This window comes from Arachis stenosperma, chromosome 1, assembly GCF_014773155.1.
Source record: "Arachis stenosperma cultivar V10309 chromosome 1, arast.V10309.gnm1.PFL2, whole genome shotgun sequence".
NCBI lineage: Eukaryota > Viridiplantae > Streptophyta > Magnoliopsida > Fabales > Fabaceae > Arachis > Arachis stenosperma.
Genome location: NC_080377.1, coordinates 30,112,522 through 30,126,048, shown reverse-complemented (window position 1 = coordinate 30,126,048; position 13,527 = coordinate 30,112,522). Strand labels below are relative to the sequence as shown.

Genomic DNA, 13,527 nt, shown 5'->3' with positions numbered 1-13,527 from the left:
ATTAGGAAAATATTTGATTCTATTTCAATTTTGAATTTGATTCAGAAGTTTGATGTTTGATTTTCTATCTTTAAGGGTTAGTATATAAGGAAAGAAGGTTCCGACCTTTTCCCTTCTTCAGCACTTTTGAGTTTTACTTTCTTAAGGATTTCAGGAACAAGCATAAGTTTCTAATTCTCTTCGATTAAGGTTAGGAGCTCCGTTAGTTTTATGGACTAATTCAATAACTTTTCTATTTCTAATTGATGCAATTGATTCCTTTTTAAAAAACGGTTTTCGTTCTTCACGTCAAAGGGTTTGAATATGTTGGAAAAAAAATTATTCTCTGACTTAAATTCTCTTAATCTCTTGGAAAATCGATTAATTGAATCAAGCTTGAAAACTGATTCTCATAATTCTTAAGTTTTGAAACTAGATTGATAAGTAACATTAAATCAACTAGGTTAAACTCTTATGAATTGTGTGGTTTTATAATTAAGTGACTAAAGGATTAGCGTTTGATTATGTTAAAGAGAAATTGAATTACCAAGGGATTGGGATTTAATTACTAATAATTTGCCACAAAGAAATCATTGCATGATTATAATAGAAAGTTAAAAGTGTTCATTCAGATGACTAACATCTCTGAAACCTTAACTTTCTTAATCATATACCTTTTTACACTCACTGCTTGCTTTTGTTTTTGCTACGTTTAATTTCTGTTTATGCTTAAAGTCCTTCAAAACCCTAATTTGCTAGATTGACTAGATTAATCGATTGATTTTGCTTGCTTAAACCATTAATCATCGTGGGACAAACCTCACTCATCTGAGGTTATTACTTGATTCGACCCGGTGCACTTGCTGGTGTTTTGTGGATTGTAAAATTTGCATCAAGTTTTTGGCACCATTGCTGGGGATTGATTGTCGTTAACAAACTATTGACCAATTGATTACCTAGATTAGACCATTTTATTTTTTGTTGTTTACTGTTTTTGTTTTATTCCCCCGCTGGGAATTCTCTTCACATCATGAAGGAAATTCCAATTTGATTTTCTTGTTGCTTTTGTCTATGTAGAATAACAGAGACAAAGAACCGCTTCAATATGATCCTGAAATTGAAAGAACTCTTAGGCGATAGAGAAAACAAGCTAGAAATTAAAGAGTTGAAGAGGAGATTGAAGAAGTGGTTGGGAAGAGTTCTCTGAGCCACACATGGCAGAGAATAATAATATTAATGCTCCTCTACCTAGGAGGACTCTCAGCTCTTAAATAAACCCCAATCCAGATAGTTGCGGTTGTAGTATCATCACACCTACTGTTTGAGCCAATAATTTTGAATTAAAGCCATAGCTTGTCACATTGGTTCAACAAAACTGCCAATTCAGTGGAAGCCCGCAAGAGGACCCTAATTTTTTATTTCCAACTTTCTGCAAATTTATGATACTGTGAAGACAAATAGTATCTCGGCTGAGGTATATCATTTGCTGCTGTTCCCTTTTGCTGTAAGGGATCGGGCTAAGTAGTGGCTAGAGAATCAGCGCAAGGAGAGTATAGCCACGTGGGATAACTTGGTCACTAATTTCCTAAACAAATTCTTCCCACCCTAGAGGTTAACTAAGCTCAGAACCAATGTTCAAACATTCAGACAGCAAGAAGGAGAATCACTATATGAAGCTTGGGAGAGGTTTAAGGAGATGCTCATAAAATTCCCTTATAATATGTTTGCTGACTAGGTCCAGCTTCAGATATTTTATGATGGGATCACTCCCACCTCACGGATGGCACTGGACCTTCGTCTGGAGGATCGTTATATATGAAAAAAACTACTGAGGAAGCACAAGAATTGATTGAAATGGTGGCCAATAATTAATATCTTTACTCTTCTGAAATATCATTAAGGAAAGGAGTCATGGAATTAGATGTCTTGGACACTATTTTGGCTCAGAATAAAGTCATGTCCCAATAGATCAATACAACATCTCAACAAATCAATAAAATTACACAACACCTAGGAGTATATTCTATTAACTTATCCCACATTTATTCAATGAAATAGCATGGTTTTGTGAACTTCTCCTAATTTGCTCTTAAGATTAAAAACATATTTTTAGACCCTTAATTTGCTAAATTTAATTCACTTTACTTCCACTTGATGCCTTGATGGATTTGTTTAGTGATTTTTGCCTTAGGAAGCAAATATTGGATCAAAGAAGTGAAGAAAAAGCATGTAAACTGGAGAATTTATGAAGAAATAAAGTTTTGGAAATCTGTCGATTGTGCATATGCGTGACCATCCGCATACACGTGACCTGAAATTTTGCCATGTGGCGCGTATACTGACACGAAGCACGTGACTCACTTAAAGAAAACATGCCTAGCGATTTTTGGGCCTCTTTAAGCCTAAATCCAACTCATTTCTAAAGTATTTAAGGCCAAATTCAAGAAAGAACAAGGGGAGAGCAATTGGGTTTAATTTAGTATCATGTTTTAGGTTATATTCTAGATAGAGAAGCTCTCTCTTCTCTCTAGAATTTAGGATTTTTAGTTTAATTTCCTCTTAGATATAGTTTAAATACTTGTTTTGATTTAGTTTTCTTTACTTTTGCTTGTTCCATTGCTTTAATTTTCTTAGTTCTTCTTGTTAATTTCTCACTTGTGCCACTTTTTATTTTATGAACACTCTTGTTAATTTTGATTCCTTGAATGAAATTTGATGTTTTTATGTTTATTGTTGTTTAATTGAGTTGTTATTTTTGGTTTCATGCACTTGGTAGTTATAGATTTTGTTATCCCCTCAATTTATGATATTTTACCTTTTATACACACCAAGTGTTTGATAAAATGCTTGGCTTAGTCTTAAAGTAGATTTTTGCATTCTTAGCTTAGAAAGGGAAAATAGGTACTCTTGAGTTATTAATATCCAACTTATGTTGGTGATCTAGAGTTGTTAGTTAATCTTGTTTCCATTGATGCTACTTATGGATTGGGATTAACTAGGCCTATTTGAATTTCTCTCAATATGGGGATAACGTAATAGGCTTAGCTCTTGGTAATTGTTGTGTTATAATTAATGACTAGGATAGAAGACATTTATTCTCAATCCTTGCCATGAATGCCTCTTTAGTGTTTGCTATCTTTAGTTGTTTGCTTTACTTTCTTATCATTTATATTCTTGCAGGGGAATTTCAATGTGTGCTTGTTATTGGTTATTGTTCATATGTGAATATTGTGAATAGCTTGCTCTTTGTTTGTTTACTTATTTGAGTTAGTAGTTAGGATTTTGTTCTCTTTATTTCTAATAGTTTTTGTTTTTATTCTCTCTTTAACTATGAATTCATATAATTTTGGCTATGAGTTTGGTTCAAACTATGTTGTAGGAAATGAAAGTTCCAATGATGGTTTGCATCAAGGATTCATAAATCAAAGGCGGGAGGAGCCTCAATCATATAGACAATCTTCATGGCAACAACCTCCTTCGATTTCTTACGGTTACAATATGACTCCTAATGCATACCAATCCAATGGATGTGGTGGATCTCCTTGTGGTTGTCATCCATAACCACCATATGTATATGAACCCCTCCTCAACAAAGCCCTCGTCAACCTTACTCACAAGCCCTATACCACAATCACCTCCATATGATCCTAACTCATACCCACCATACCAACAACCATATGAACTATACCTAGAGCCACTACCATTTCAACATTAATACTCCCAAGAACCACCAATACCATATAAACCACATCAATATATTCACTAATATGAACCATATTCCAATTATGAAACTTTTTTCCCAAACAATGAGCCCTCTTTTTTATCACACCCATCATTAAACAAAGTTTTCCAACCGCTAATGCAAGAACAACAAGAACTTCTAGCTTATTGCCAAAAGCAAGAAGAAGAGCAAAAGATGAAAAGGGAATTTGTGGCTAGCTTAACCGAAGTAGTGAATCATTTGGTATCATTATGCTCATGTATTCAAGACACTCCCATTGTTGAATGTGGAGGATTAACTGAGAAGCATAATGAGAAAGAGAACTTAGAGCTTCAAGGAGAAGAAAAGGAGTTGAAGCAAGAATTGTAACAAGAGGAGGAAGTTGAGATCATTAGTATTGTGAAAGTGGTTGGAGAATTGAGAGAAATTGATCAAAAAATAGATTCCGTCATTAGTGATTTTTTGTCCACACTGATCAATCTCCTTGATGATCTTACTGAGCCTTCTCCTGTTGAATTTGAAAAGGGTGTTGACATAGATTGTATGCAACCTCCAAGATATGACTTTAGTGATGGGGAAGAGCTAGAAGAAGGTTGGTGAGAAAGCATTTGAATTTGAGAAAGCTTGACAAGAGGTGGAGATTGAAGAATCTTATCAAGTGGTGGAAACACCTCAAAGAGGACGGTCGGGAGTGGAAGTTGCATTGTCAAGGCCATTGGAGACATCTCCTCCTAAGTTACCATCAACCATTATATCATTCAAGTGGATAAAATTCGTATCTCTCATCTTTCTTATTTCCCTTGAATATGGTTTGCTTGAGACGGATGGTCAACTTAGAGCTCTATGTGGGTTCAAGAGAAAAATAGAGATGGTTAGTGGTTAGAAGCACCATTCTAGGTTCATCATGGTTAAATCATCAAAGTTTAAATTCAATGGTTGGAGGGTTGCTAAATTGAATGGGTTTAGGAGGATGTTTGGGTGCTTGTATGATAATTCTAAAGTGAGCATACCACCTATAGGGAATTGCCATGATCAACTTGAAGGCTGGTGTGAAAATAAGGTATAGGATCCCGGATTACAAGATGGGGATCAATTTTGGGAGCTCTTAACTTGTGTGGAACTTCATTATAGTTTGGTGCCCTTGGATGAAAATTCTAGCAATCAATGGAAGTCCAAGCATTGGTGAAATTTCACGGATGAATTCAAGCACAAGCCTCCTTGATTAGAGCTCTCTAAAATGTCCAACTTAAGGATAATAAACAAAAGTGCTAGGTGGGAGACACTCCACCATGGTAAATTCTTTCCACTTTCTCTGTTGTATATAGTTGTTGAATAAACTGAGTTTTCATTATTAGGTACTTTCCTTCTCTATATCATTCTTGTATATATTGCTCTTAGATGTTGTTACTTGGGTAAATTTTTTTTAGGTTGCATATCTGAATAGTCAATAATCTTGTCTTGAATTGCCTTTTTGTTTTGCATTGCATTTTTAAAGATTTTGTTAATTTTGGAGTTTGTCTTGTCTTAAAAAAAACTCAAGCGTATGCGCGACACCCCAAATAATGGTCATGCGTGAATCGTGCGTGTATTGTGCCGCCACATGGCCTGGACAGAGAGTTGTGCCACGATCGTGTGGGAACTGTATGTTAAGCAAAATTTCATGTCGCGCGTACTCCTATTTTCCCATGTCACGTGTATGCATGACCTCCGCGTACACGAGACCACACCCTGTCTCCCATACTTTTCTTTTCTTCTCTTCTCTCTATTTTCTTTCTTTTTTTCTCTTCTCCCCTCTTCTTTCCCTCCTTCACCCACCATACACCACCATCATTCACCATCCACCATCATCTCCTTTTGTTAGCTAATTAGTTAATTAGTTTAATTTTCTATTTTAGTAGATTAGGTTGTTAGTATAGGTTATGTTCCGAGGGTTACCTGAAACGTGTAGCTCGGTCGTCTGGAGATGCCCGAGGTGGGGGTCAGGGACCCGAGCTTGATATGTTGGCGGTTGGTGGTTGTACCTGCAATGACACTCCGATGCTTAAGTTAGCATGGGTCTAAGCAGATATGTGTAGAATATGGGATGAATCTCATACCTGGGTGTTCCAGTGTATTTATAGTAGTTGGCTGTGATCTTCCCTGGATAAGATATTCTTATCTTATCTTATCTTTCGGGAGTTTTATCCCTATCTTTGTGGAACCGCCTTCCTTAGGCCTTTTCGGCCTTTAGGTTTTGGGCTGCGCTCCTTCTGATGGGCCTTCCTTGCCTTTAATGTCCGAGGTCCGACCTTTAGGCGTGGGCCTTAGGACGAGGTCGGACCTTTCATGGATTTACCGAGTTGGGGGAGCCCGGTCAGGGTATGAACAGTGCCCCTGCCCGAGTTCGTCCTTTTTGGGAGGTCGAGCTCGGGCATAGTAGTTTTTCAAATTTTCAAAAAATGGCCGTTTCTGCATTTATTGCTTTTTTACCGTTTTTCCTTGATTTTCGTTCCGGCCTTCGTGAAGGCTTTATTTATTTGCTCCCTTTCCTTTTTCTTCGTTTATTCTGTTCCTTTCTTGTTTTTCTCAGTTTTTTGCCATCTCTTTTTCGAGCGCCGCTTCTTCTTTTTCTTTGTTCTTCTTCCCTGATTCTTTCCGTGCGTTTTTTCCGGGGTTTCCTCTGCGCCGTTGTTTCGTGCTTCTTGCTTCCGGAGCTTGCCGCCTTCGTTTCTCCTTTGCCTCGGAGCTCCTCGCCTTCGTTTCTACTTTCCAGGTTTGTTTTCCATGTTTTTACTTTCTTGTGATCATATGCTTCTGTTCTTTGTGTGGCTCTTTGTTTTTGTCTCTTTATGCCTGGGTTGCCCCGAAAAAGAGATGCCGCCATTGCTGTTGTTTGTATATGGGGGGGGCTCTTTTTTGTTCTCTGGTGTTTTTCGGTCCGGGTTGCTGCATTTTCTTCGCGGGGTTTTTGTTTTCTTGCATTGCTGAATGGGTTTTTGCTTTCTGTTGTATTCTTCTTTGTAGGTAGGAATTTATGTCTCGAAAGGTTCTTCAAGCGGTGTCGACCAAGATTCCGAGTGGTCTTGGTTGGGTAGATCCTCTTCCTTTGAGAATCCCTTCTGTGGTAGATTCTGAATATTTAGCTAGGTTCCGTAGGCACAGTAGCATATGTGAAAATAGAGAGTCTGAGAGGGATTATGAACTAGTGGCCCCGGATTCCGAGGAGAGAGTGTGCTTCCCGCCTTTAGAGAGTTCCGAGAAGCTCTTCTTTTATGCTTATGATTGTTTTTTCTCTAAGCTGGGTGTCCGACTTCCTTTTACCGACCTGGAGTCCGAGGTGTTGTGGTCTTGTAACCTTGCCCCTACGCAGCTCCATCCAAATTCTTGGGCGTTTTTGAAGTTGTTTCAACTTTTGTGTCAGTTTTTGGGGGTCCCTCCCTCTATTTCTCTTTTTTCCTATTTGTTTGTGTTGACGAAGCCGGGGTCGGGTGGAGGGAAGGTATCTTGGGTTTCTTTTAGGGCTAATCAGGGAAGGAAGTTTTGTACCCTTTATGATGAGTCTTTTCATGATTTCAAGAACTTTTACTTCGAGGTCCGGGCTACTGGAGACGTCCGACCTTTCTTTCTAGATGAGAGTGGGGAGCCTTCTTTTCCTCTTTGTTGGCAGGAGAATGTAGTGTCTGTTAAATATACCTTTGAGAGTCTAGATGAGGTTGAGCAGGCTTTTGTGGGTGTGGTGAGCAGTTTATGGGGTCGGGCACCTCACTTGGATACGAAGAAAATGTTGGGAGATCCAAGCCTTCTCCGTTCCGAGTTAGGTAGTTCCCGACCTCTTTCGAGATTCATCTTTTTCTTAGTATCTTGGCCTTGTTTGTTTTGGTGGAATTTCTGTTGTGGTAACTCCTTTTCTTTTATTTCTGCAGAGATGTCTTCTCAGGCGGATTCCATGAAGTATCTTCGTCGGACGAAGAAGTCTGTGGCCGCTCGGAATATTGAAGCTGGGGGGGCTTCTGCTCGATCTTCTCCGGAGAAGTCTACTGTGGGTGTTCAGACTCGGTCGAAGACTATTCTGACTCCCCAGTTCCGAGCTATTACTCAAGATCCTCCGACCTCCGGGCCTGCTACCTCTTCTCCTCCCCCGTTCTCGGGTCCTCATCCCAAGAAGCAGAAGACCTCTCAAGAGCCTGCGGGTTTTAATGACAAGGATTTTGATGCTCTTGGTTGGATTGAACAGCATATTCTCCCTCAGACCTTTATTTCTACTGATGATGTGTCTATGGAGCACCATTTTCAGTATATGGCGCGGAGTTGTGTTCGGATGGCTAGTCTTCATGCTGCTATTGCCCGAGAGTTCAAGAAATCTCCCCTTGGCGCGACCAGTTCCCGACTTGAGAAGGCTCAGTCCGAGCTCGAGAAGTTTAGTGAGCTGAAGGCTGCTAGGATTGCTGAGTTGGAAGCATCTTTAGAGAAGGAGAAAGCTAAGGCTACCGCGGCTGTGGCGGCAGCCAATGCATCTGAGGGGATGGCGAAGGCAGCGAAGGAAAATTATACTCGGGCACTTGCCGAGCTTGTGGAGACGAAGGAGAAGTTGCAATCTGCTCAGAATGACTTTTACGAGCTAGAAGGGCATGTGGCGAAGGGTATGGATGCTATGTATGAAAATTTGAAGGCTCAGGTCCGGGTTCTTGCTCCTGACCTGGATCTGAGCTTATTTAGTATGGATAACGTTGTTGTGGAGGGAGAGATTGTTCCTGCTCCCAACGAGGATGAGGTTCCGGTGTCCGACCCCAAGGTTCCGGTGTCCGACCCCAAGGTTCCGGTGTCCGTCCCCGAGGTTCCGGTTGCAAACCCGACTTCACCTTTGGTCGGGGATGGGTCTGGTGCGGAGGTTTTGAACCGGGATGATGGTGCTGTCGATGCTGTCCCGATTTCTATGTTTCTTCCGCAGCCTTCTGTTGATGCGGCGACCGGGAAGGATCTTGATCCTCTGTAATCCCTTTATCTTTTGGGTTTTTGCCCGGCCTGTGGGCTCTTTTGTTTTTTGGATGATTTCTGTGGATGCTTTGGACACCTTTTTTGCTTTTAGCTACTTGTAGTAACTTTTTTAGCTTATTATGCGGTGTTTTTGTTCGCGTTTTGACTTGTTTGTTCCGCTTTTATGCTTTTTAGTTGTTTTTGGATAACAACTTTTTAGCTAGCGTTTGATTTCGTTTTTTCGCTCGTACTTTTTTAGTTGTTTTTGTATAGCAACTTTTTAGTAAGCGTTTTCGAAATCTTTGTCTTCGCCGTTTTGACTTTTTTGTTCCGCTTTTATGCTTTTTAGTTGTTTTTTGGATAACAACCTTTTAGCTAGCGTTTGATTTCGTTTTTTCGCTCGTACTTTTTTAGTTGTTTTTGTATAGCAACTTTTTAGTAAGCGTTTTCGAAATCTTTGTCTTCGCCGTTTTAAGGCTTCCTTCTCGGGTCCGAGCTTTTTATCGGACCTCGGGTGGCGCGGTCGAGTACACCTTTTGTTGGTCCGACCTTGTCTTTGGTCGGCCTTTTAAGTTATTTTTGTAATCTCTTTTTATTTGGCTTTTTTGAGCCTTTTTCAGAGTTACTTTTATAACTTCTCACATTAATTTGAACCTCGTCGCTTTATCTCTGCCGACCTTGTGTGGTCTCTTGGCAAATGATTTTTTGCGTTTTGTCGAGCATAAATTAATGCGCCTTGACGGGGTACTTTTTCAGGATTTGTTTTATCACGAGAAGGAACAAAAGAAAATAGAAAAATTTGATTAGTATTAAGAAAGAAAGAATATTTACAAAGTGTTTACCCTTGACTAGGTCGGGTGCTTTATCTGACCGGGTGTCTCATTAAAAAACCCCTGTAGGGAAAAAGAGTACACCTCGGGTCAGATTTTTCTAGCTGTAGTACCGTTTTAGATTACAGGCGTGCCAGGCCCTGGGCAGCTCATTGCCTTCTAGGTCGGATATCTTGTAGTAGCCTGTTCCTAAGACTTCGGTTACTTTGTAGGGTCCTTTCCAATTTGCGGCTAGCTTTCCTTCTCCCGACTTTTGTGTTCCGATGTCATTTCGGATTAGAATTAGGTCGTGAGTGGAGAAGCTTCGTTTTATTACTTTCTGATTGTATCTGAGGGCCGTTCGCCGTTTTAAGGCTTCTTCTCGGATTCGGGCTCTTTCTCGGACCTCGGGTAGGAGGTCGAGTTCTTCCTTTTGTGCCTACGGGTTACCTTCTTCGTTGTAGAAGATGACTCTGGGTGACCCTTCATCTATTTCGATAGGAATCATTGCCTCCATCCCATAGGCTAGTCGAAATGGCGATTCTCCCGTTGTAGAGTGTGGAGTTGTCCGATATGCCCATAATACCTGGGGGAGCTCCTCGGCCCATGCCCCTTTGGCCTCTTGGAGTCTTCGTTTTAACCCGGCCAAGATAACTTTATTTGCGGCCTCTGCTTGTCCGTTGGCTTGTGGGTGCTCGACTGAGGTGAATTGCTGTTTGATTTTTAGTTCGGCCACCAAGTTCTGAAAACTTGTGTCCGTGAACTGTGTTCCATTGTCTGTGGTAATGGAGTAGGGGACTCCGAACCTTGTGACAATGCTTTTGTATAGGAATTTCCGACTTTTCTGAGCCGTAATGGTGGCTAAAGGCTCAGCTTCGATCCACTTCGTGAAATAGTCGACCCCTACTATGAGGTACTTGACTTGCCCCGGTCCTTGGGGGAATGGGCCGAGTAGGTCGAGTCCCCATTTTGCGAAGGGCCATGGTGCAGTGATGCTGATAAGGTCTTCGGGTGGTGCCTTGTGAAAATTGGCGTGTTTTTGGCAGGGGGGCATATTTTCACAAACTCCGTTGCGTCTCTTTGCAAAGTTGGCCAGTAGAACCCGGCTCGGACTACTTTCTTGGATAATGCCCGAGCTCCGAGGTGGTTCCCACACATGCCTCCGTGGACTTCTTCGAGGACGCTCTTTGTTTCTGAGGTCGGGACGCACCTAAGGAGGGGGCTTGCGAATCCTCTTCTGTATAATACGTCGTGAATTAGTGTGTAATTCTGGGCGTCTTTCGTGAGTCTTTTGGCTTCCTTTCTTTCGGCGGGGAGAGTTCCCGACTTCAGGTAGCTGAGTATGGGGGTCATCCATCCTTGCTGCTGGTCTGATATACTTAGCGTTTCTTCCTCTCTTAGTACGGAGGGAGATTGTAAGGTTTCCTGGAGGAGACTTCTGTTGTTGCCTCCTGGTTTGGTGCTGGCAAGTTTTGAGAGGGCGTCTACCCGGGCGTTTTGTTCCCGAGGTATGTGCTGGATCTGTATCTCTGGAAAGTGGCGTAATTGTGCCTGTGTTTGGTCCAGGTATTTTTTCATAGTTGGGTCTTTGGCCTGGTAGCTTCCATTTACTTGTGATGTGACGACCTGGGAGTCGCTGAAGATTGTGATTTTCCGGGCTCCGACCTCTTCGGCTAGCTTTAGACCTGCTAGTAGGGCTTCGTATTCGGCTTGGTTGTTTGAAGCTTGGAACTCGAATTTTAGGGATAGTTCTATCCGCGTTCCTTGGTCGCTTTCGAGTATAACCCCGGCTCCACTTCCAGTTTTGTTTGAGGACCCGTCGACATATAGGTTCCATGAGAGTGGGGTTCCAGGGGTCTCAGTGTATTCTGCGATGAAGTCGGCTAGATACTGAGACTTTATGGCAGTCCGGGTTTCATAGTGGAGGTCGAACTCGGACAGTTCCACCGCCCATTGCAGTATTCGTCCTGCCAGGTCTGTTTTTTGGAGGATGTGTCTCATGGGTTGGTTTGTCCGGACTTTGATGGTGTGGGCTTGAAAGTAGGGACGGAGCCTCCGAGCTGTGAACACTAGGGCGTAGGCGAACTTTTCTATCTTCTGATAGTTTAATTCGGCCCCTTGTAGTGCCTTGCTTACAAAGTATATGGGGTGTTGTCCTTGGTCATTTTCTCGTATTAATGCTGAAGCGACTGCTCGATGTCCAACCGAGAGGTATAGTACGAGTTCTTCTCCCTTTAGAGGTCGGGTTAGGATTGGTGGCTGCCCGAGGAATTCCTTGAATTCTTGGAAGGCCTTTTCGCATTCTGGGGTCCATGAGAAGGGTTTCCCTTTCTTTAGGAGTGAGTAGAGAGGCAGTGACTTTATTGCTGATCCTGCCAAGAATCTTGATAGTGCGGCTAGCCTTCCATTCAGTTGCTGTACTTCCTTGACACGTCGGGATCTTCATATTGAGTATCGCTTGGCATTTGTCCGGGTTCGCTTCGATGCCCCTTTGAGTCAGCATGAAGCCTAAGAACTTTCCGGCTTCTGCGGCGAAGGTGCACTTCGTCGGGTTAAGTCTCATGTTGTGTTTTCTGAGGGTGCCGAAGACGCTGGTGAGGTCGGTCAGTAAGTTTTTGTCCTCTTGTGTCTTTACCAGTATGTCGTCGACGTACACCTCTAGTTGTAGTCCGATGTGCTCTGAGAACACTTTGTTCATTAGCCTCTGGTAGGTTGCCCCTGCGTTCTTCAACCCGAAGGGCATTACTACGTAGCAGTAGTTTGCCCTTGGGGTTATGAACGAGGTCTTTTCTTGGTCGGGTCCGTACATCGGGATTTGATTGTATCCCGAGTATGCGTCCATGAAGGAGAGATATCTGTAGCCTGAGGCTGCGTCTACTAAGGTGTCGATGTTTGGTAGTGGATATGGGTCTTTGGGGCAGGCTTTGTTGAGATCTGTGTAATCGACGCACATCCTCCATTTTTCGTTGGGCTTTTTTACCAGGACCACGTTTGCAAGCCATAGGGGGTATTTTACTTCCCTAATGAATCCTGCATCTAGTAGTGCTTGTACTTGTTCTCCTATTGCTTGCATACGCTCGGGTCCGAGCTTCCGACGTCTTTGTTGGACAGGTCGGGATCCCGGGTAAACTGATAGCTTATGGCACATCAGGTCAGGATTTATTCCTGGCATGTCGGAGGCTTTCCAGGCGAAGAGGTCGGAGTTTTCCTTTAAGAGGTTTATGAGTTCCTCTTTTAGGCCCGTTTTGAGGTTCGCTCCTATGTTTGTGATTTTTTCAGGTGTGTTCCCAATCTGGACTTGTTCGGTTTCTCCCTCTGGTTGTGGTCGAAGATCTTCTCGGGACTGAACTCGTCCGAGTTCTATCGTGTTGACCTCTTTCCCTTTCAGGCTCAGGCTTTCGTTATAGCATCGCCGCGCTAGTTTTTGGTCGCCTTTTAGAGTAGCGATTCCTTTTGCGGTAGGGAACTTCATACAGAGGTGTGGGGTCGAGACTATAGCCCCTAGCCTGTTTAGGGTTGGTCGCCCAATGAGGGCATTGTATGCCGAAGTGACGTCGACTATGATGTAGTCGATGCTTAATGTTTTAGATTGTTCGCCTTTTCCAAAGGTAGTGTGTAGCGAGATGTATCCTAAGGGATGGATCGGGGTATCCCCTAGCCCAAATAGGTCGGTAGGATAGGCCTTTAGTTCTTTTTCTTCAAGTCCGAGCTTGTCGAATGCCGATTTGAACAGGATATCTGCTGAGCTTCCCTGGTCAATCAGGGTTCGATGTAAGTTGGCGTTTGCTAGGATAATGGTAACTACCATCGGATCGTCGTGCCCGGGAATTATCCCTTGAGCATCTTCTCGGGTAAATGAGATAGTAGGTAACTCAGGCAGGGGACTGTCTTCTCGGACATGATAGACTTCCTTGAGGTGTCTTTTTCGCGAGGATCTGGATGTTCCTCCGCCTGCAAAACCTCCATTTATCATATGAACGTGTCTATCAGGAGTTCGTGGGTTTTGTTCGGCCCGACCTTCGTTATCTCCCCGCCTTCTCTTCCTGGTTTCTTCTCCTTTCTCTG

At 42.5% G+C, this 13,527-nt stretch overlaps 1 non-coding gene across 1 annotated transcript; it reads right to left on the bottom strand.

Moving 5' to 3' along the window:
- Positions 1–1,597: 1,597 nt before the first annotated feature.
- LOC130950520 (small nucleolar RNA R71) lies at positions 1,598–1,704 on the bottom strand. Its single transcript, XR_009073617.1, has one exon. It is a non-coding gene; the product is annotated as a small nucleolar RNA R71 (small nucleolar RNA).
- Between the last annotated feature and the right edge of the window lie 11,823 nt (positions 1,705–13,527).